This window comes from Dendrobates tinctorius, unplaced genomic scaffold (genome assembly GCF_039654945.1).
Source record: "Dendrobates tinctorius isolate UK_male_01 unplaced genomic scaffold, ASM3965494v1 ptg000214l, whole genome shotgun sequence".
Taxonomy (NCBI): Eukaryota; Metazoa; Chordata; class Amphibia; order Anura; family Dendrobatidae; genus Dendrobates; species Dendrobates tinctorius.
Window position 1 is genome coordinate 6347825 of NW_027361881.1, and position 24891 is coordinate 6372715.

Below are 24891 nucleotides of genomic sequence, written 5' to 3' on the forward strand. Positions count from 1 at the left end.
TTTTCTCCGTTCTTCTTGGCAGTCATACACAGGATCCTCTCTCAGTTCTCCCTGGCAGTTATACACAGGATCCTCTCTCAGTTCTCCCTAGCAGTCATACACAGGATCATCTCTCAGTTCTCCCTGGCAGTTATACACAGGATCCTCTCTCAGTTCTCCCTAGCAGTCATACACAGGATCATCTCTCAATTCTCCCTAGCAGTCATACATAGGATCCTCTCTCAGCTCTCCCTGGCAATCATACACCGTATCCTTTCTCAGTTATTCCTGGCAGTCATACACATGATCCTTTCTCAGTTCTTCCTGGCAGTCATACACAGGATCCTATCTCAGTTCTCCCTGGCAGTCATACACAGGATCCTCTCTCAGTTCTCCCTGGCAGTCATACACAGGATCCTCTCTCAGTTCTCCCTGGCAGTCATACACAGGATCCTCTCAGTTCTCCCTGGCAGTCATACACAGGATCCTCTCTCAGTTCTCCCTGGCAGTCATACACAGGATCCTCTCAGTTCTCCCTGACAGTCATACACAGGATCCTCTCTCAGTTCTCCCTGGCAGTCATACACAGGATCCTCTCTGTTCTCCCTGGCAGTCATACACAGGATCCTCTCTCAGTTCTCCCTGGCAGTCATACACAGGATCCTCTCTGTTATTCCTGGCAGCCATACACAGGATCCTCTCTCAGTTCTCCCTGGCAGTCATACACAGGATCCTCTCTGTTATTCCTGGCAGTCATACACAGGATCCTCTCTCAGTTCTCCCTGGCAGTCATACGCAGGATCCTCTCTGTTATTCCTGGCAGTCATACACAGGATCCTCTCTCAGTTCTCCCTGGCAGTCATACACAGGATCCTCTCTGTTATTCCTGGCAGTCATACACAGGATCCTCTCAGTTCTCCCTGGCAGTCATACACAGGATCCTCTCTGTTATTCCTGGCAGTCATACACAGGATCCTCTCAGTTCTCCCTGGCAGTCATACATAGGATCCTCTCTCAGTTCTCCCTGGCAGTCATACACAGGATCCTCTCTCAGTTGTTCCTGGCAGTCATCAGATGAGATACAGACACGTACAGTTCTTCTAATCTCTGGAAATGTCATTTAATTATGTTCGTAGAATTGAAATATTTTATAAAAACATTGAAACACAAAGGAAAAAAAAAGAGAGAAACCTCGGTAATCCCCCTGAGTGGTTACTCATTGGTCAAATGATCTGATATTTGATCCCAGTGTATCACGGTTCATCTGCTATAATTTACCCAAAATGAGTGGATGGCGGTGTCACGGGAGAAGGTAAATATCAGCAATTTGATATTATAGGTAATGGTCGGCAATTACCCAGACGAGGCTCCGGAAGCCGAGCGCCTGTAATTTCAGGTATCGTCGGAAGGAAATTGCTGCACCTCTTCCTTATAACTTAATATTGTATAATTATGTAGAAGCATCAAAGTATCTTCTAGCCGTAGTTGCCATGGTGACCGGCCCCGGAGAAGCCGCGCCGGCTCCCAGCGCTTTTACCATTCTGTTGTGGGAAGAAGAAAGAGAAGGAAAGGATGAAACAGAAAGACTGATAACAGTCCGCTCGCTCTGGGACCGCACCAACCCAACCAATAAAACCACCAGGAATAAAGACATCCGGAATTTGGTGGAAATGTTCCCGTCATTGTGACATTCACACCCCCGAAGGTCAAAAAGACCCCAAGTAATAAGGAAAAGCCCCCAAATAAGTCCAAATGTTGTTTTGTCTCCTTCTGTTGATTGGTTACAAATTGTATCTAGTGGTTTCTTATTTACACTGCTCCAAAAAAATAAAGGGAACACTTATACCACATCTCAGTACCAATGCTTTCTGGCTGATGTTTTGGTCACTTTTGAATGTTGGTTGTGCTTTCTCACTCGTGGCAGCATGAGACGGACTCTACAACCCACACAAGTGGCTCAGGTAGTGCAGCTCATCCAGGATGGCACATCAATGCGAGCTGTGGCAAGAAGGTTTGCTGTGTCTGTCAGCGTAGAGTCCAGAGGCCAGATGACAGTTTGATTTCACAGAAGTTTGATTCACTTGGAGTTACATTCTGTTGTTTAAGTGTTCCCTTTATTTTTTTGAGGAGTGTATTTTATCAGTAGAAGCTAAAACCAATATATCTGCCATTACCGGCGATCTCAGCTTTCTACGATTCACACATTCCTCCCTTTATTCTTCCTGGCAGTCAGATAATTCTTCCTCTTATAGTTCTTCCTGTTCGGACAATCTTTTTCCTTTCCTTTTATTTTTTCCGTTCCTTTCCTTTTCCTTTTTTCTTTCCTTTCCTCTTTCCTTGTTCTGTTCCTTTTTCCTTTCCTTTTTATCCTCACTTATATTTAGACTCTTCCAGCTTCTGCTCTATGTTCTTCCTGTCAGTCTTTTCCTATAATTCTCCATCTACAGCTCTCAGTTCTTCCTGACTGCCATTAATCATATCATCCCTCTTTCCTTTGTTATTTTTTTCTTGGCAGCTACTCAAAGAATCCTCCTGATTCCTCTCTATGCGCTACCTGGCAATCAATCAGAGAATTCGGATCCTTCCTCTATTTATCCAGGCAGGTACTTAGAAAATCTTCCACCTTCCTCTCTTAGTTCTTCCTGGCAGTCTGACAGTTATTCATATAATCTCTCTTCTTCCTCTCATAGCTCTCTCTGTTAGTCAATTAGAGAATATCTTTCGTTCATTTCTTCCTTTCTCCCTTCCTTTCTCCCTTCCGTCCTTCCTTGCTTCCTTCCTTCCTTCCTCTATTCCTTCCTTTCTCCCTTCCTTCCATAAATTCATCCATCCTTCATTCCTCTGTCTCCTTCCTGCCTCTGTTTCCTCCTCCATTTTCCTTCCTTCCTCTTTCTCCAGTTGATTCATCCATGCTTCCTTCCTCTATCTCCTTTACTTCCTCTCTTCCTTCCACTCTCCCTTCCTTCCTTCTTTCCTCTCTCTTCCTTCCTCACTCTCTTTCCCTTCCATCCAACCATCCATCTTTCCTCTCTCTCCCTTCCTTCCTATTTCCCATGCATCTCCCTTCCTTCCCTTCTCTTCCTTCCCTTCTCTTCCTTCCCTTCCCCATCCATCCATCTCCCTTCCTTCCCTTCTCTTCCTTCCCTTCTCTTCCTTCCCTTCTCTTCCTTCCCTTCCCTTCCCCATCCATCCATCTCCCTTCCTTCCCTTCTCTTCCTTCCCTTCCCCATCCATCCATCTCCCTTCCTTCCCTTCTCTTCCTTCCCTTCTCTTCCTTCCCTTCCCTTCCCCACCCATCCATCTCCCTTCCTTCCCTTCTCTTCCTTCCCTTCTCTTCCTTCCCTTCTCTTCCTTCCCTTCTCTTCCTTCCCTTCTCTTCCTTCCCTTCCCTTCTCTTCCTTCCCTTCTCTTCCTTCCCTTCTCTTCCTTCCCTTCTCTTCCTTCCCTTCTCTTCCTTCCCTTCTCTTCCTTCCCTTCTCTTCCTTCCCTTCTCTTCCTTCCCTTCCCTTCCCCATCCATCCATCTCCCTTCCTTCCCTTCTCTTCCTTCCCTTCCCTTCCCTTCCCCATCCATCCATCTCCCTTCCTTCCCTTCTCTTCCTTCCCTTCTCTTCCTTCCCTTCTCTTCCTTCCCTTCTCTTCCTTCCCTTCCCTTCCCCACCCATCCATCTCCCTTCCTTCCCTTCTCTTCCTTCCCTTCTCTTCCTTCCCTTCTCTTCCTTCCCTTCTCTTCCTTCCCTTCTCTTCCTTCCCTTCCCTTCCCCATCCATCCATCTCCCTTCCTTCCCTTCTCTTCCTTCCCTTCTCTTCCTTCCCTTCTCTTCCTTCCCTTCCCTTCCCCACCCATCCATCTCCCTTCCTTCCCTTCTCTTCCTTCCCTTCTCTTCCTTCCCTTCTCTTCCTTCCCTTCTCTTCCTTCCCTTCTCTTCCTTCCCTTCTCTTCCTTCCCTTCTCTTCCTTCCCTTCTCTTCCTTCCCTTCTCTTCTTTCCCTTCTCTTCCTTCCCTTCTCTTCCTTCCCTTCTCTTCCTTCCCTTCTCTTCCTTCCCTTCTCTTCCTTCCCTTCTCTTCCTTCCCTTCTCTTCCTTCCCTTCCCTTCCCCACCCATCCATCTCCCTTCCTTCTTTCCTCTCTCTTCGTTTCTTTTTCCCTTCCCTTCCCCATCCATCCATCTCCCTTCCTTTCCTCCCGTTCTGTTCTTCCTCTCTCAGTCATTCTTCTCTCTCTCCCTTCCTTCCTTCCTCTTTCCCTTTCTCTCTCCCTTCCTTCCTCTCTGTCCTCCCTGGCTGGCAGTCATCAGGAGACTTTTCCTCCCTCAATTCTTCCTGGCAGTCATTAGGAGAAGTTTTTCCCATTTGGCTTTATTTCCTGAATGTCATATCATTGAGACATGTAGAGAATCTGAGTGACGTTGTGTGTAGGATCCTGTGCATTCAGCACTTCATGGTCGCCAAACCTCCTACCTGTGACCTGACGAGGCCTCCTGTGATGAGGCGACACCTCGCCATCACGCCTGTCACTGGCTACAATGTGATCAGACAAGGTGCACATTGGGCTGATTCATTAGCGCTTTTGTGTCCAGTTTTCTTCATGTGTTCCTTTTTAATAAAATATATGTTTTGCCATTGTGGCCAGAGTTTGGAGTTTCCGGCAAATTCATTAATTCCTACTTTATTGTGCAGGCGTTCCCCTGTCCCTACTGCAGGGATTCTACCACGGCTGAAATTATTGGGCAGATTTTGTTGCATGTCAGCAGAATATGTAGCCAAAAAGGGATAAAAAGGTTACAAAAAATGAAGATTTTGCCCAAAAATTCACGAAAAACCGTGCCCCGCATTGAAGAATTTGGTGCAAAAATAAATCAATGAATAAAAAAAGAGTAAAGAAAAACACCTAATAATGAGTCCTGGGCCCTTTGTCTGACACAGGGTATATCAGGATCTATTATAGATAAGGGGCCACATCCACCTCCAGAGTATGTGCGTTATGGCGAGGTATTGGACGGCATATGGCGCATTCCGCTCTTCCGTCCATGGGCTTCTTTGCATTGTGCCCCAGGTATACAAGTGCTGCAGTTTCCTTATTTCCAAGCTCATAAATTTGTCCCAGCATTGCAGAGGCACAATATGAGAATGCTGAAAAGACTGGGTGTCTGTGCAGCTGTCAGAGCAGAGGACTCATCAGCTGTGATGAGCCCCACATGTGCTGTGCAGGGAGCTGCTGCTCACACAGGTAACATGTCAGCAGTCCAGGAGGTGAGTGATGTGGGGGCTGCAGAGACCCCGCTCACACCTTATAATGGATTCTACAAGAAAAGTATAGATCTAAGGAGGATTAAAGGCTCTGCACTCACATGTCACTGTCAGGGGTGTAATATCCCCATGATGGGTTCACTTTATGTAATGGTTCCTGATTATTGGGATCTAGCAGACGGCAATGTGAAGGACTGTGAGTAAGTAACTGCAAGTCACAGGAGGTCACATCACTGACTTCTGGCCAGACAAAAGTGGGAATGGTAGATTTTTTTTTCCATGACAGTTGTTGCAGAAGCTCCTGAAACTGCTGTCTGTTGCTGCAATTGCCCATGCAGCAGATGTCTGGGGCTGCGGTGGCCTATGCGCTGTTGCTGCTCTTGACTCGCTCCTGGCGTCTGCTGCTGCAGCCCGTGCGCCTGGCGTCTGCTGCTGCAGCCCGTGCCCCTGGTGTCTGCTGCTGCTGCCCTGGCGTCTGCTGCTGCAGCCCGTGCCCCTGGCGTCTGCTGCTGCAGCCCGTGAGCCTGACGTCTGCTGCGGCTGCCCGTGCCCCTGGCGTCTGCCCGTGCCCCTGGCGTCGGCGGCTGCTGCTGCCCTGGCGTCTGCTGCTGCAGCCCGTGCCCCTGGTGTCTGCTGCTGCAGCCCGTGCCCCTGGCGTCTGCTGCTGCAGCCCGTGCCCCTGGCGTCTGCTGCTGCAGTCCGTGCGCCTGGTGTCTGCCCGTGCCCCTGGCGTCTGCTGCAGCTACCCGTGCGCCTGGCGGCTGCCCGTGCCCCTGGCGTCTGCTGCGGCTGCCCGTGCCCCTGGCGTCTGCTGCGGCTGCCCGTGCCCCTGGCGTCTGCTGCGGCTGCCCGTGCCCCTGGCGTCTGCTGCGGCTGCCCGTGCCCCTGGCGTCTGCTGCTGCAGCCTGTGCCCCTGGCTTCTGCGGCTGCCCATGCCCATCCTACTGGCATCTGAGGCTGGGATGGCCCATGCTGTTCGTTGCTGCGGTGGTCCATGTCCCTGGCATTTGTGGCTGCAGCGGTCCCTGTCACTGGTGTCTGTGGCGGCTCCAGCCTGTGGCTCATTCGTTTGACAACATCTTGATTTGCTGTGATCTGTAGTACTACTTCCTCTGATCACATTGGAGATGATGGTGTACAGATCTACAGCAGTGAGACAGACAGAATGTATGAGGGGTGGTCTTCAGGAAAACTCCATGTTGCCCCCAGTGGAAAGTAACCCAAGTCCGAGCATGCGGCACAGATCAGATTTCCTGCCTGTAGTAGAAGAGTCTGGATCCGTTTTCTTTCTCTCCCATTTGGGTTTCTGCCCCAGCAATTACATTGTTACAATGTGACAAATACCTGGAAACAATGTGAGATTCTGCAGCAACAATGAGGCCGCCGGGGAGCTCGGCAGACGGCTCTGCCACCACAATGACACGTAGCGCTGAAAGCTGAATGATATCTGCGGGATTTAGAAATCGCGGCACCATATGTCGCTGCTCTACTCCATCGCCAGAGAGTGAAGGGGACGTTGTGAAATGCTACTTCTTTTCCAATATTTTTATTTTTAACAAGGGTATAGAGGGGGGGGGGTGTAGAGGGGATGGGGGGGGGGGAGGGAGTTGATGTAAGGGTAGGGCAGTAAACATAACAACAAACATAAATTTGCAAAGCAGCAACAATTTGACCCAAGTAAAGCAAGGGACGCAGCCCTTGAAAAAATAGCATTGTAAACAACAAACTATGGTATACAGAATAGAAGCAAACAGTGCTATGATAGAACATGACCAATATAAGATAATACAGAGGCCAAGAATAATTAAATATAAAGGCTAATCAGGTAAGTGATGGAGGGAAAGATTGATCCCATTTGTGCCACTTTCTGTAGAATTGGCCGAAACTATTGTTGGACAGAGCGAACTTAAGTTCGAGGTCTCTGTGTTGTGTAATTAGTTTGACAATGAAGTCAACATCAGGTAAAGTATGACTTTTCCAGTGAAAGGCGATAGCATTTTTGGCGACCATGCAAATATGTATAACAATTCGTTGAAGAGAATTATCTAAAGCAGAGGTATTCAGAGAGAGCAGGGCCAATTGTGGTGTGGAGGTAAATGGTGAACCAGAGAGTTTGGTGATTATAGAGGAAATTCCTGACCAAAAGGTAACAACAGTAGGGCAGCTCCAGAAAATGTGTAATAAATCCCCCTTAGGCTGGTTTCACATTTGCGTTTTTTTTCGCGGTAATTTAGCGCTAAATAGCGCATGCGTTTTTTTTTCCTATACTTTGCATGGGATGCGCTTATGTGCGCATACACATGCGTTTGTACGCGTTTTACCGCGCATGCGTTTTTTTGCGGTATGCGCTCGGGCGCACAAAATGCAACTTGTTGCATTTTTTGTGCGTCCGATTTGCCTCAAAAAAACGCATGCGCGCGCAATGCGTTTTTTTACAGCAAGACACCCATTATAAGTCTATGGTGAGCATATGTGCGCATTGGCATGCTTATGTATGCGTTTTTTTGCACATGCCTTTTTTTTTTTACCATTAGTTTAGACAATGGAATTTAGGGGTTTGGGTAAAGTTAGGGTTAGTTAAGGGGGTTTAGGGTTAGGGTTAGGGTCAGGGTTAGGGTCAGGGTTAGGGTTAAGTATGGTTTGGTTAAGGGTTAGGGTTAGGGTCAGGGTTAGGGTCAGGGTTAGGGTTAAGTATGGTTTGGTTAAGGGTTAGGGTCAGGGTTAGGGTTAGGGTCAGGGTTAGGGTTAAGGTTAAGTATGGTTTGGTTAAGGGTTAGGGTCAGGGTTAGGGTTAAGTATGGTTTGGTTAAGGGTTAGGGTTAGAGTCAGGGTTAGGGTTAGGGTCAGGGTTAGGGTTAAGTATGGTTTGGTTAAGGGTTAGGGTTAGGGTCAGGGTTAGGGTTAGGGTTAGGGTTAGGGTCAGGGTTAGGGTCAGGGTTAAGGTTAAGTATGGTTTGGTTAAGGGTTAGGGTCAGGGTTAGGGTTAAGTATGGTTTGGTTAAGGGTTAGGGTTAGGGTCAGGGTTAGGGTTAAGTATGGTTTGGTTAAGGGTTAGGGTCAGGGTTAGGGTTAGGGTCAGGGTTAGGGTTAGGGTTAAGGTTAAGTATGGTTTGGTTAAGGGTTAGGGTCAGGGTTAGGGTTAAGTATGGTTTGGTTAAGGGTTAGGGTCAGGGTTAGGGTTAGGGTCAGGGTTAGGGTTAAGTATGGTTTGGTTAAGGGTTAGGGTTAGGGTCAGGGTTAGGGTTAGGGTTAAGGTTAAGTATGGTTTGGTTAAGGGTTAGGGTCAGGGTTAGGGTTAAGTATGGTTTGGTTAAGGGTTAGGGTTAGGGTCAGGGTTAGGGTTAGGGTTAAGTATGGTTTGGTTAAGGGTTAGGGTTAGGGTCAGGGTTAGGGTTAAGGTTAAGTATGGTTTGGTTAAGGGTTAGGGTCAGGGTTAGGGTTAAGTATGGTTTGGTTAAGGGTTAGGGTCAGGGTTAGGGTCAGGGTTAGGGTCAGGGTTAAGGTTAAGTATGGTTTGGTTAAGGGTTAGGGTCAGGGTTAGGGTTAAGTATGGTTTGGTTAAGGGTTAGGGTTAGGGTCAGGGTTAGGGTCAGGGTTAGGGTTAGGGTCAGGGTTAGGGTTAGGGTTAAGGTTAAGTATGGTTTGGTTAAGGGTTAGGGTTTGGTTAAGGGTTAGGGTTAGGGTCAGGGTTAGGGTTAGTAAAGTCATGGTTTGGGTTAGTGTGAGTGGCCACCTAATGTTGGAAAAAAACGCAAACGCGGTAAAAACGCACTAAAAACGCATACAAACGCTTAAAAACGCTGCGTTTTTTTCATGCATGCTCATAAAAATGCTTGAAAAAAACGCAGCAGTTGTATGCTTTTGTATGCGTTTTTCAATGCGTTTTTTTGCGGGAAAAACGCGCTGCAAAAAAAAGCAAGTGTGAAACTAGCCTTACAGCCGCATTTTCTCCAACAAAGTGGGGAGTTGGAGACATCTATGTGAGCTAGTCTAGATGGTGTATAGTACCATCTGGTGTATACCTTGAAGTGTGATTCCAGGAGAGGCATAGATATCGTAGACCGGTTGGATAATGAAAATGTTTCCTCCCATTCATCTGCAGAGGTAGTGAGGTTGAGAGATTTCTCCCAAGTGAGCATATGGGCGCTTTTTGTAAGAGACAAGTCTTTGTTGAAACAATCATAAATAAATTTATGTCCCCAGAAGATTTGGTGATGCAGGTTAACCAAAATTTTTAGAGACGCCTCTGTAAATCTAGGTTTATTACTTAAGAATAATTTGATATGTTCTCTTAGTAACAAATATTCATGGAAGAAAGAAGAAGGCACTTTGAAGTTATTCTTTATTAAACTGAAACTCAAGTAGTTGGGGCCATTGAAGATGTCACCTATTGTATTTATTTTGAAGTCAGCCCAGTGAGGGGGTGTAGTTTTTCCCCAAGAATGTATAGACATGGGTTAAAGGTAGTCTATACAGCATGGATATTTTTTGGCTACGGCCATCTAATCTAGAGATTTTACACCAGGCCAAGGAAATTGCCTGAAATATCGGGTGAGTGTGGTTATTTGTAGTCAGATTAGAAATGGCTTTTGAAAACCAGAGATTTGAGATGATTACCTTTGTTGATGTCTACCTCCAGGTCATGCCATGCGGGAACACTCGTGTCTGATAACCAATGTATACTCTGTTTAATTAACAAAGTATAATAATGAGCGGAGATATTCGGAAGACTAAATCCACCATGAAGTTTCTTTTTGAATAATGTTCTGGCGTCAGTTCTTGGTTTTTTGTGGTTCCAAATAATATTGTTTATTTGCGACTGAATGGCCGTTAGGCATGCCGTGGAGATAGGAAGTGGTATGCATCTGAGAATATACAGAATTTTAGGTAATGTAAACAATTTCACCGCTAGGTTCCTCCCCCACCAGGTCAGGTCTCTATCTCTGAAGGTATTGCTGTCCTTCTGAATCGAGTCCGACAACTTTTTCATGTTTGAAATAACAGTTTTGTTTAAATCTTTATTGATTATAATACCTAGATACGGTAGTTCCTTCCTGCAGCAATTAAATGAAATAAAAGATTTTAGGCGAGTAGTTTCTTCGGGATTGACATGGATAGGTAGTATGTTAGAGTGAAATGCTACTTCTAATAAAAGTATAATATCCGGTGTGGCCAGAAAGAGTCGGCGCAGGACTGGCGGACTAGGAATATTTCACTCCGAATTTCTCAAGTTCATTTTACCTTGTGTAACAGGATGACATTGTGAATTGATGCAGGCGTGGATGGGGTGCACTATATATACACACTGCTCAAAAAATAAAGGAAACACTAAAATACCACATCCTAGATATCTCTGAATGAAATATTCCAGTTGCAAATTTTTATTCATTGCATAGTGGAATGTGTTCAGAACAATAAAGCATAATAATTATCAATGTAAGTCAAAATTAATATCCCATGGAGGTCTGGATTTGTAATGATACTCAAAATCAAAGTGGAAAATCAAATTTCAGGCTGATCCAATTTCAGTGGAAATGCCTCATGACAAGGAAAAGATGCTCAGTAATGTGTGTGGCCTCCACGAGCCTGTATGGCCTCCCTACTGTACAAAGCCTGGGCATGCTCCTGATGAGGCGGCAGATGGTCTCCTGAGGGATCTCCTCCCAGACCTGGACTAAAGGTACTGTCACACTTAGCGATGCACCAGCGATATGATGCGGTCAGGATCACTGGTGCATCGCTAAGTGGTCGCTAGTGAGCTGCCACACAGGCAGATCTCACCAGCGACATCGCAGGGGTCGGGGGTCGCTACTTACCTGTCAGACGAGGCGATCCTGACGTCCTCCCGCCCATGTCCACGCGTTGCTCGTCTCCACAGCAGGAAGCTGACGACGAGAAACGGCCCAGGACGTTCTCACGCAATCAGTGATAACCAGCGGGGGAGCGGTCGGAGGTAAGTATCAGACATAGCGATATCGCTGCTGCGTCACAAAAACCAGTGATGTTATAGCGATATTGCTAGCAATATCGCTTAGTGTGACAGGCCCTTTAAGCATCCGCCAACTCCTGGGCAGTCTGTGGTGCAACGTGACAGTGGATGGAGCAAGACATGATGTCCCAGATGTGCTAAATCGGATTCAGGTCTAGGGAACAGGCGTGCCAGGCCATAGCATCAATGCCTTCATCTTGCAGGAACTGCAATGCCACATGAGGTCTGGCATTGTCCTGCATTAGGAGGAACCCAGGGCCCACCGCACCAGCATATCGTCTCACATGGGGTCTGAGGATCTCATCTCAGTACCTAATGGCAGTCAGGCTACCTCTGGCGAGCACATGCGGCCCTCCAAAGAAATGCCACCCCACACCATTACTGACCCATTGCCACACTGGTCATGCTGAAGGATGTTGCAGGCAGCAGATCGCTCTCCACGGCGTCTCCAGACTCTGTCACGTCTGTCACATGTACTAAGTGTGAACCTGCTTTCATCTGTGAAGAGCACAGGGCGCCAGTGGCAAATTTGCCAATCCTGGTGTTCTGTGGCAAATGCCAAGCGTCCTGCATGGTGTTGGGCTGTGAGCACAACCCCCATCTGTGGACGTCGGGCTCTCAGACCATCCTCATGGAGTCGGTTTCTAACCGTTTGTGTAGACACATGCACATTTGTGGCCTCCTGGAGGTCATTTTGCAGGGCTCTGGAATTGCTTCTCCTGTTCCTCCTTGCACAAAGGCTGAGGTAGCAGTCCTGATGCTGGGTTGTTGCCCTCCTATGGCCCCTGTGATGGTGTGATATGCTATGTGGATGTCATTTTTTATATATTCCTATTTTTCTATTTCAGTTATTTTCACAGTGTTTTTCTTATTACATTGTAAGTCTACAGCCTCACTGTATCTGTCTCTTGATGACCCCCCCCCTGTAGTGCATTAATCCCTAAGGCCCTTTGTTCTCCTCTGGGGGGCCTGGAAACCGCCCCAACTTGTTTGACTTTCCCTGGACAAGGAAGGGGGTGGAGAGAGAACAGGAGCTGGGCAAGTCAGTTCCGGTGTGGACAGGATCGTGTAAAGACTGCATTTCAGAGAGAAGGACCCAACCACCAACCACCAGAGAGAGCTTCAGCTCAGAACTCCGAGCAAGAGAATTCACACCAGCTTGCATTGATGTGCCATCCTGGATGAGCTGCACTACCTGAGTCACTTGTGTGGGTTGTAGAGTCCGTCTCATGCTACTACGAGTGTGAAAGCACAACCAACATTCAAGTGACCAAAACATCAGCCAGAAAGCATTGGTACTGAGATGTGGTCTGTGGTCCCCACCTGCAGAACCACTCCTTTATTGAGGGTGTCTTGATGATTGCCAATAATTTCCATCTGTCTATTCCATTTGCACAGCAGCATGTGAAATTGATTGTCAGTCAGTGCTGCTTCCTAAGTGGACAGTTTGATTTCACAGAAGTTTGATTTACTTGGAGTTATATTCTGTTGTTTAAGTGTTCCCTTTATTTTCTTGAGCAGTGTATAATATAATGCATGTACCTGGTCTTTATAGATTATTACCTGTCCACTGGTGATCACCAATGGGACCAACAAACGTAATAATTTTACCAAAAATCTGGTGACAAAATTTGCTTTAATGGCACTGCCAATATACTGTGAGCCGCCTGCCTGACCTAATTAATTTCCAACTGTGTCTCCCGCTGCTGCGGCATCTCCGGACGTGAGTCCCGCTGCTGCGGCATCTCCGGACGTGGGTCCCGCTGCTGCGGCATCTCCGGACGTGGGTCCCGCGGCTGCGGCATCTCCGGACGTGGGTCCCGCGGCTGCGGCATCTCCGGACGTGGGTCCCGCGGCTGCGGCATCTCCGGACGTGGGTCCCGCGGCTGCGGCATCTCCGGACGTGGGTCCCGCGGCTGCGGCATCTCCGGACGTGGGTCCCGCGGCTGCGGCATCTCCGGACGTGGGTCCCGCGGCTGCGGCATCTCCGGACATGTCTCCATCGAGCACATCAGGGACATCAATGATCTGTGATTATACAGGAGCTGTCGGCAGAGGATCCTGATGATTTGTACAATCAGCGGCAGAACCTTCCTCTGACGACCATTAATAGTCTCAGTGACAGCAGCCGAGGCGCAGACTCTGGATTGGAGAAATCCAGAGGTTGTGAAAAATTTTGATTATTCCCCTATTATTACATCTCATCTTAAAAAGGAGAAAACGGAGTAACGGATCCAAAATATATGCAAAAGTATAAATTTTATTAGTACTCACATCAAGTGCTGACAAGTATACAAGTTGACTAAAATAGGGGGGATAAGCCCCAATGATACAACAATCAGGACAGACAAGGACAGGGTAAATGAAATGATACCAGTGCTCGAAATCTACATGGCACAAGGTTCAGTCAGCCCATGGGCATTGCACATAACAGACATATGTCTAATGGTAAAAGATAGTCAAATATGGCATACTCAATTGAATGTGTATTGTACATAGTTGTACATGTCTAGAGCGCAAAAAAAAAAAAAACATCCAGAGGGGTCAATGTGCAAGTCCAATGGACACTGAACATAAATGAATCAATGACATGTGAAAGGATTCTTAAATAGTTAATAACATATGTATCAACATATCAAAACTGCGCAATTGTGCCAGAGAGAACCCGGGAGACGACCCGCCCAGCGGTCCAAATGACCGAAGTGTGGAAACAAGTAAAGGCAGGCTGCTTACCGGGGAGCAGAGGAGATGAAGGTCCATGCATCGACCCCCGACGTACGTTTCGCGCCCGCCACAGGCGCTTTATCAAGGGAGTGTTGACTGAGGTGAACCACCATGTTTTTATGCAGAAAGACCTCCCACTTGAAAGCGGTCACATGGGGCAGGTCTACCAACCAAAGGCAGCGGACAGAGCATGCGCAGTGCAGCTCACTCAAACCAGGAAGTGATCAATAGTATGGTCACAAAAAAAAAAAAAAAAAGGCGGGACAAAACCGCACTCATATGAAAAACTAGATAGCATCGTTACCCTAGACGCCTGCGCAGTGTATTGCCTTGACAAAAAGTGTCAGAGCTCAATGAATGATAAAGATGTAATCAGACCATAATAGCGGCGCATACTCAGTGCAACACCTCAGTCCTCCAGGAAATGGGGCAGGCGTCACGCGTCAGGGCAAACACAGAGGGAAATTAACCCCGTGTATAACCTGAGGCGGGCAGACGCCCAAACCCATATCGGAGCAATGGGTGAGCGCAGGTATGCGCACTAAGGTCACAGCATAAAGAATCAGGAGAAGAAAAAAAAAAAATATAAAAAAAAAAAATAAAAAATAAAAAAAATTTAAAAAAATAAAATAAATAAAAAATAAATAATAAACCAAGGTCACGAAGACAGACCATGGAGGAAATACAGTAAAGATAGTGACATCAATCATAATTGGGGCAAACAATATAAACACATTATATGATAGTGTGTGCTACCAAAAATCCAGAGCACCAGTAAGGATTGTAAAGGCACACAATAAGATTGATGCAACAGTACAGAGAAACTTTTTTTTTTTTTTTTTTATATAGTAATAGATGAGTGACCCGAACACGATGGAGTGTCCGCATTCTCCATAATATCAATATGCCGTGAAACGATGATGAAGGTAGATATTCTTTCCAGATCCAACAGATAATAAACGCAGGCGTGGGTACGGACATCCAGAATAGAGGGGTCCACACCACACAATGGTACCAGTGAGTCCACATGTAGCCAACACAGAAAACACAGGGAAACTAAAAAAAATATAAAAAGACAAAAAGTTAAAATCATACAAACCGAACGTTGATAGGGCTTAAAAAATAAAACAGTGGTGAGTGCAGCGGAGACAGCAGAAGCTACAAAAATGAGGAGAAACTCAGAGATTCGTTAAGTCCTTTGGGGGTCATGGTATCCAGAGCGACGATCCACTTAGCCTCTCTCTGGGCCAACGCCTTTTTGTAATTTCCAGCTCGGATTCCCAAGTGTACACATTCAATACCTCTTACCATGAAGGACCCCGGGTCACAATCATGGGAGGATCTGAAGTGACGTGGGATGGTCTTAAGGGTAGTAGGATCGACCACTGTCTTGGCCGCCCGAATGTCCCTAACATGCTCACGAACTCTCACACGTAATTCTCTTGATGTGAGGCCCACATATATCAGTGGGCACCCACATGTCGCGTAGTATATGACATTAGTACTACTGCAGGAAATGTGTTGTTTGATGTGAAAATCTTTTTCACCATCGGAGGACTGAAAGGAGGAGCAGCGAAGGACATTCGGGCAGGCAACACAGTGGCCGCAGGGAAAACACCCCCGAGTTGGACCAGTAGATCCAAAGGGGTTCGTTGTCGTCGCGATGTAATGGCTCTTGACCAAAAAATCCCTCAAGGTTCTACATCTTCTTGAAGTCATCAGAGGACGATCACCGATAACCTGGCCCAAAGATGGCTCCGAGCCAAGAATTGCCCAGTGTTTGGCCAAAATGCTCCTCATGTGTTCCCATTCATGATTGAAGGTAGAGATGAAACGTATTGGGGCAGATCCACCTGACTTAGCAGATCTCCCAGTATTATCACGCCTCGGATAAAGCAAGTCCCTACGGGCAGTAGCCCTGGCTCTACTGTAACCCTTTCATATGCTCCTTGTACTATATCCCCGGTTGCGAAAACGAGTCTGTAGGTCCCTAGCTTGCCTTTCAAAACCATCCTCGGTGGAGCAGATCCGCCTCATCCTGAGGAACTGACCGACAGGAACGGCCCTGATGGTAGAGGTGTTATGTGCGGACTCGGCATGGAGTAAAGAGTTGACAGAAGTGGGCTTCCTGTACACGTCGGTCTGGATCCGGCGTGTATCGTCGATCTCCAGTGTGACGTCCAGGAAGTCAATAGTTTTAAGATCATATTTAAATGTCAATCTAATGTTAAAAGTATTAACATTGAGCCATGCCATGAAGTCCCCGAGCTGCTGCAGCGTCCCGTCCCAAAAAAATAAAACATCATCGATATAGCGGTGCCAGCACAGCACATGGGAAGCAGCCGGCGCGCCCTCATCGCCAAAGATGGATCTCTCCCAGGCACCCAAGAAGAGATTAGCGTACGAGGGCGCACAGGCCGCGCCCATCGCCGTGCCGCACCGCTGAAGATAGAATTGATCTTTGAATACAAAAAAATTGTGGGTAAGGACAAACTGCAGCAGCTCAAGGAGTAGTCCACACATCGGGCCGTCCAGGTCGGACATCCCCAGGAAGAGGCGGACCGCATCCAAACCGAGGGTATGGTCAATACATGTATAAAGGGACTCTACGTCCGCGGTCACCAAAAAGGTATGACCGTCCACAAGGACGCCGTCAACCCGCGTGAGGACGTCCGTTGTGTCTTTAATGTAAGATGGTAATAATTCAACCAGTGGTTTGAGGTAGAAGTCAAGAAATTTACATACTGGGTCACAGAGCCCTTCAATACCAGACACAATCGGACGGCCAGGCGGCTCGACGGCGTCCTTGTGGATCTTAGGCAAGAGATAGAAGGTGGGTGTCTTTGGGGTTCGGACCATCAGCCCCTCAAAGACCGTTTTGGTTATAATACCCCCCTCCAAAGCTCGAACAAGAATACGCTGAAGGGAGAGCGAGAAGGAGGCAGTCGGGTTATAGGATAACCTTTCGTAAGTATTACGGTTTCTCAATTGCCTATGTGCCTCACATTCATACATATGTGTAGGCCATACCACGACATTCCCCCCCTTGTCAGCAGGTTTGAAAACCACCCCCGAAAGTGATTGTAATTCGGAGATAGCCTTCCGCTGTCTCCATGTGAGGTGGTCAAATTTACGTCTAGATGGTAATTTTCTGAAATCCTCTGCGACTAGTTTTGTGAAAATGTCGATGGCGGGACTGAGAGACGGGGGGGGAATCTCGTGGATTTCGGCAAAACGTGTGGAGGAAACTTACTCCTACTTGGTGGTGTCTGCTCATCGAGAAGATCCTCCAAAACTCGAAGTGCCTCCATCTCACTCTCCGTCAACGACTCCTGAGAGATTTTCTTATGGTGTAGCTTTATTTTTTTTTTTTTTTATTTTTTTTTTAATTTTCTTCTCCTGATTCTTTATGCTGTGACCTTAGTGCGCATACCTGCGCTCACCCGTTGCTCCGATATGGGTTTGGGCGTCTGCCCGCCTCAGGTTATACACGGGGTTAATTTCCCTCTGTGTTTTCCCTGACGCGTGACGCCTGCCCCATTTCCTGGAGGACTGAGGTGTTGCACTGAGTATGCGCCGCTATTATGGTCTGATTACATCTTTATCATTCATTGAGCTCTGACACTTTTTGTCAACGCAATACACTGCGCAGGCGTCTAGGGTAACGATGCTATCTAGTTTTTCATATGAGTGCGGTTTTGTCCCGCTTTTTTTTTTTTTTTTTTTGTGACCATACTATTGATCACTTCCTGGTTTGAGTGAGCTGCACTGCGCATGCTCTGTCCGCTGCCTTTGGTTGGTAGACCTGCCCCATGTGACCGCTTTCAAGTGGGAGGTCTTTCTGCATAAAAACATGGTGGTTCACCTCAGTCAACACTCCCTTGATAAAGCGCCTGTGGCGGGCGCGAAACGTACGTCGGGGGTCGTTGCATGGGCCTTCACCTCCTCTGCTCCCCGGTAAGCAGCCTGCCTTTACTTGTTTCCACACTTCGGTCATTTGGACCGCTGGGCGGGTCGTCTCCTGGGTTCTCTCTGGCACAATTGCGCAGTTTTGATATGCTGATACATATGTTATTAACTATTTAAGAATCCTTTCACATGTCATTGATTCATTTATGTTCAGTGTCCATTGGACTTGCACATTGACCCCTCTGGATGTTTTTTTTTTTTTTGCGCTCTAGACATGTACAACTATGTACAATACACATTTAATTGAGTATGCCATATTTGACTATCTTTTACCATTAGACACATGTCTGTTATGTGCAATGCCCATGGGCTGACTGAACCTTGTGCCATGTAGATTTCGAGCACTGGTATCATTTCATTTACCCTGTCCTTGTCTGTCCTGATTGTTGTATCATTGGGGCTTATCCCCCCTATTTTAGTCAACTTGTATACTTGTCAGCACTTGATGTGAGTACTAATAAAATTTATACTTTTGCATATATTTTGGATACGTTACTCCGTTTTCTCCTTTTTAAGATTAGCATATGGAGTGGTAATCCATGCACAAGGCGTTTTTGGACCATGGTCACCGCCTTGTCTCGTTCTCTGATACTGGGCATTATCATATATGTATTGATTGTATCTGTGTTTTTCACAGAATTTTCCTGCCCGAATATGGATTTTCGTGCACGCGACACGACATGGCGTGCGCAGCTTAATGATGCTTTCCAGGACAGTAGTGGCGGGGACACTGGTAGTTGCAGCGGTGATATGCAAGCAGCTATGTTGAAATTCAGAGATCTGCTCAGGAAACGCACACGCACATGGTGGAACCATGAATTTCTTGACAAATATGTTCAGAATAATCTTATCCCTAGGGGTCTGCGTATCCAGGTCTTCCCCTCTTTCCCCATTCAGGATGATGATTTCAAAGCCAAGTGGGAGGAGTTGGCCAATGTATGTTCTATGGGTTTTTTGGACCTATTGAAAACACAAAATAAAAAAACGCTTACTCTTCTTGAGAGTGAGATTGAAATTATTCAATTGGATTTACAAAAAGGCTTAACTGGGGAATCACTCAAAAAGTTTAACGATGAACTTGATGTTGACCTCCAAAAATGGGCCCAAGAAACACAAGCAACCAAGACGAAGAAACTCAAACGAGATATACAGGATAAATTAACGGCCCATGTGTACAGATGGCGCCATCCTCCTGATAGATCCAGACAGTTACATAGGAGTATGTCACGTTCTCGATCTAGATCTACATCTATTAAATCCACTGTTTCTGTTGACGACGAGGCATCGGTGCAGCTGTCTCATCCAGGTGGTACCCTCAGCTCCAGCTCTGACCCCGTAACTAAACGTGTGGTTACACGGCAATCTGCCAGAAAGAAGACATACACCGGACGCAATTTTACTGATTATTCAGCTGGTGGCCTTCAGGTAGTTAACCTCTCAACACATGCTCTTACACAACCCCAGTTGGAGGTTTTGAGTCGTGGACTGACTTTCTCCCCCACTAATCCTTTTAACTTTTTTGTAGCACTGAAGGATCTTCACCTGTTCTCCAGAAAGCTACTATTACGCAAGCTACACCATAAGAATATCTCTCAGGAGTCGTTGACGGAGAGTGAGTTGGAGGCACTTCGAGTTTTGGAGGATCTTCTCGATGAGCAGACACCACCAAGTAGGAGTAAGTTTCCTCCACACGTTTTGCCGAAATCCACGAGATTCCCCCCCCCGTCTCTCAGTCCCGCCATCGACATTTTCACAAAACTAGTCGCAGAGGATTTCAGAAAATTACCATCTAGACGTAAATTTGACAACCTCACATGGAGACAGCGGAAGGCTATCTCCGAATTACAATCACTTTCGGGGGTGGTTTTCAAACCTGCTGACAAGGGGGGGAATGTCGTGGTATGGCCTACACATATGTATGAACGTGAGGCACATAGGCAATTGAGAAACCGTAATACTTACGAAAGGTTATCCTATAACCCGACTGCCTCCTTCTCGCTCTCCCTTCAGCGTATTCTTGTTCGAGCTTTGGAGGGGGGTATTATAACCAAAACGGTCTTTGAGGGGCTGATGGTCCGAACCCCAAAGACACCCACCTTCTATCTCTTGCCTAAGATCCACAAGGACGCCGTCGAGCCGCCTGGCCGTCCGATTGTTCTGGTATTGAAGGGCTCTGTGACCCAGTATGTAAATTTCTTGACTTCTACCTCAAACCACTGGTTGAATTATTACCATCTTACATTAAAGACACAACGGACGTCCTCACGCGGGTTGACGGCGTCCTTGTGGACGGTCATACCTTTTTGGTGACCGCGGACGTAGAGTCCCTTTATACATGTATTGACCATACCCTCGGTTTGGATGCGGTCCGCCTCTTCCTGGGGATGTCCGACCTGGACGGCCCGATGTGTGGACTACTCCTTGAGCTGCTGCAGTTTGTCCTTACCCACAATTTTTTTGTATTCAAAGATCAATTCTATCTTCAGCGGTGCGGCACGGCGATGGGCGAGGCCTGTGCGCCCTCGTACGCTAATCTCTTCTTGGGTGCCTGGGAGAGATCCATCTTTGGCGATGAGGGCGCGCCGGCTGCTTCCCATGTGCTGTGCTGGCACCGCTATATCGATGATGTTTTATTTTTTTGGGACGGGACGCTGCAGCAGCTCGGGGACTTCATGGCATGGCTCAATGTTAATACTTTTAACATTAGATTGACATTTAAATATGATCTTAAAACTATTGACTTCCTGGACGTCACACTGGAGATCGACGATACACGCCGGATCCAGACCGACGTGTACAGGAAGCCCACTTCTGTCAACTCTTTACTCCATGCCGAGTCCGCACATAACACCTCTACCATCAGGGCCGTTCCTGTCGGTCAGTTCCTCAGGATGAGGCGGATCTGCTCCACCGAGGATGGTTTTGAAAGGCAAGCTAGGGACCTACAGACTCGTTTTCGCAACCGGGGATATAGTACAAGGAGCATATGAAAGGGTTACAGTAGAGCCAGGGCTACTGCCCGTAGGGACTTGCTTTATCCGAGGCGTGATAATACTGGGAGATCTGCTAAGTCAGGTGGATCTGCCCCAATACGTTTCATCTCTACCTTCAATCATGAATGGGAACACATGAGGAGCATTTTGGCCAAACACTGGGCAATTCTTGGCTCGGAGCCATCTTTGGGCCAGGTTATCGGTGATCGTCCTCTGATGACTTCAAGAAGATGTAGAACCTTGAGGGATTTTTTGGTCAAGAGCCATTACATCGCGACGACAACGAACCCCTTTGGATCTACTGGTCCAACTCAGGGGTGTTTTCCCTGCGGCCACTGTGTTGCCTGCCCGAATGTCCTTCGCTGCTCCTCCTTTCAGTCCTCCGATGGTGAAAAAGATTTTCACATCAAACAACACATTTCCTGCAGTAGTACTAATGTCATATACTACGCGACATGTGGGTGCCCACTGATATATGTGGGCCTCACATCAAGAGAATTACGTGTGAGAGTTCGTGAGCATGTTAGGGACATTCGGGCGGCCAAGACAGTTGTCGATCCTACTACCCTTAAGACCATCCCACGTCACTTCAGATCCTCCCATGATTGTGACCCGGGGTCCTTCATGGTAAGAGGTATTGAATGTGTACACTTGGGAATCCGAGCTGGAAATTACAAAAAGGCGTTGGCCCAGAGAGAGGCTAAGTGGATCGTCGCTCTGGATACCATGACCCCCAAAGGACTTAACGAATCTCTGAGTTTCTCCTCATTTTTGTAGCTTCTGCTGTCTCCGCTGCACTCACCACTGTTTTATTTTTTAGGCCCTATCAACGTTCGGTTTGTATGATTTTAACTTTTTGTCTTTTTATAATTTTTTTTAGTTTCCCTGTGTTTTCTGTGTTGGCTACATGTGGACTCACTGGTACCATTGTGTGGTGTGGACCCCTCTATTCTGGATGTCCGTACCCACGCCTGCGTTTATTATCTGTTGGATCTGGAAAGAATATCTACCTTCATCATCGTTTCACGGCATATTGATATTATGGAGAATGCGGACACTCCATCGTGTTCGGGTCACTCATCTATTACTATATAAAAAAAAAAAAAAGTTTCTCTGGACTGTTGCATCAATCTTATTGTGTGCCTTTACAATCCTTACTGGTGCTCTGGATTTTTGGTAGCACACACTATCATATAATGTGTTTATATTGTTTGCCCCAATTATGATTGATGTCACTATCTTTACTGTATTTCCTCCATGGTCTGTCTTCGTGACCTTGGTTTATTATTTATTTTTTATTTTTTATTTATTTTATTTTTTTAAATTTTTTTATTTTTTTTTTTTTTTTTTATATTTATTTATTTTATTTATTTTTTTTTAATTTTCTTCTCCTGATTCTTTATGCTGTGACCTTAGTGCGCATACCTGCGCACACCCGTTGCTCCGATATGGGTTTGGGCGTCTGCCCGCCTCAGGTTATACACGGGGTTAATTTCCCTCTGTGTTTTCCCTGACGCGTGACGCCTGCCCCATTTCCTGGAGGACTGAGGTGTTGCACTGAGTATGCGCCGCTATTATGGTCTGATTACATCTTTATCATTCATTGAGCTCTGACACTTTTTGTCAACGCAATACACTGCGCAGGCGTCTAGGGTAACGATGCTATCTAGTTTTTCATATGAGTGCGGTTTTGTCCCGCCTTTTTTTTTTTTTTTTTTTTTGTGACCATACTATTGATCACTTCCTGGTTTGAGTGAGCTGCACTGCGCATGCTCTGTCCGCTGCCTTTGGTTGGTAGACCTGCCCCATATGACCGCTTTCATGTGGGAGGTCTTTCTGCATAAAAACATGGTGGTTCACCTCAGTCAACACTCCCTTGATAAAGCGCCTGTGGCGGGCGCGAAACGTACGTCGGGGGTCGTTGCATGGGCCTTCACCTCCTCTGCTCCCCGGTAAGCAGCCTGCCTTTACTTGTTTCCACACTTCGGTCATTTGGACCGCTGGGCGGGTCGTCTCCTGGGTTCTCTCTGGCACAATTGCGCAGTTTTGATATGCTGATACATATGTTATTAACTATTTAAGAATCCTTTCACATGTCATTGATTCATTTATGTTCAGTGTCCATTGGACTTGCACATTGACCCCTCTGGATGGTTTTTTTTTTTTTTGGGCTCTAGACATGTACAACTATGTACAATACACATTCAATTGAGTATGCCATATTTGACTATCTTTTACCATTAGACATATGTCTGTTATGTGCAATGCCCATGGGCTGACTGAACCTTGTGCCATGTAGATTTCGAGCACTGGTATCATTTCATTTACCCTGTCCTTGTCTGTCCTGATTGTTGTATCATTGGGGCTTATCCCCCCTATTTTAGTCAACTTGTATACTTGTCAGCACTTGATGTGAGTACTAATAAAATTTATACTTTTGCATATATTTTGGATCCGTTACTCCGTTTTCTCCTTTTTAAGATTAGCATATGGAGTGGTAATCCATGCACAAGGCGTTTTTGGACCATGGTCACCGCCTTGTCTCGTTCTCTGATACTGGGCATTATCATATATGTACCCTATTATTACATGTCTCCATCTTGTGATTTCCGTTACTCCTCGACCTTTCCTTCTTGGTGTTGTAACTTCAATGTTGAGGAGCATATTTATATTATAACCACATACAATATATTTCCTTGTTACTGGGGTCAGTGCGTCCTTTCAGGAGTAATGAATATTACATGTCTATCTTGTAGAGATGAACTTTCCCTGATGTATTTACGTTTTTTCCAGGAACCGCGGTTCAGTGAAGAGTTTACGAGTCTAGAGAACAACCTGCACTTAAGAGCATTTTCCTGCTCGATAAATGATTTCTTCTCCTGTCATGATGAATCCTCTGCTTCATAGAAAGGTATGTGCTCTAATAAACCTGTATATTGTCGGTTGTTTGTTAATCTATCTTATTATTGAACAATGTTTAATTATAATACTGCCCCTATGTACAAGAATATAACTACTATAATACTGCTCCTATGTACAAGAATATAGCTACTATAATACTGCCCCTATGTACACGAATATAACTACTATAATACTGCCCCTATGTACAAGAATATAACTACTATAATACTGCCCTCTATGTACAAGAATATAACTACTATAATACTGCCCCTATGTACAAGAATATAACTACTATAATACTGCCCCTATGTACAAGAATATAACTACTATAATACTGCCCTCTATGTACAAGAATATAACTACTATAATACTGCCCCTATGTACAAGAATATAACTACTATAATACTGCCCTCTATGTACAAGACTATAACTACTATAATACTGCTCCTATGTGCAAGAATATATCTACTATAATACTGCCCCTATGTACAAGAATATAACTACTATAATACTGCCCCTATGTGCAAGAATATAACTACTATAATACTGCCCCCTATGTACAAGAATATAACTACTATAATACTGCTCCCTATGTACAAGAATATAACTACTATAATACTGCTCCTATGTACAAGAATATAACTACTATAATACTGCCCCTATGTGCAAGAATATAACTACTATAATACTGCTCCTATGTACAAGAATATAACTACTATAATACTGCCCCTATGTGCAAGAATATAACTACTATAATACTGCTCCTATGTACAAGAATATAACTACTATAATACTGCTCCTATGTACAAGAATATAACTACTATAATACTGCCCCCTATGTACAAGAATATAACTACTATAATACTGCTCCTATGTACAAGAATATAACTACTATAATACTGCCCCTATGTGCAAGAATATAACTACTATAATACTGCTCCTATGTACAAGAATATAACTACTATAATACTGCCCCTATGTACAAGAATATAACTACTATAATACTGACCCTATGTGCAAGAATATAACTACTATAATACTGCTCCTATGTACAAGAATATAACTACTATAATACTGCTCCTATATA

General features: G+C 45.9%; 1 long non-coding RNA gene across 1 annotated transcript in view; it reads left to right on the forward strand.

Moving 5' to 3' along the window:
* The window catches only part of LOC141058778 (uncharacterized), a 285572-nt gene that overhangs the window by 80195 nt on the left and 180486 nt on the right, over nt 1-24891 (forward strand). The window contains exon 2 of the long non-coding RNA XR_012222294.1: nt 23697-23814. This is a non-coding gene — a long non-coding RNA (uncharacterized lncRNA). The remainder of the gene's footprint in view (nt 1-23696; nt 23815-24891) is intronic.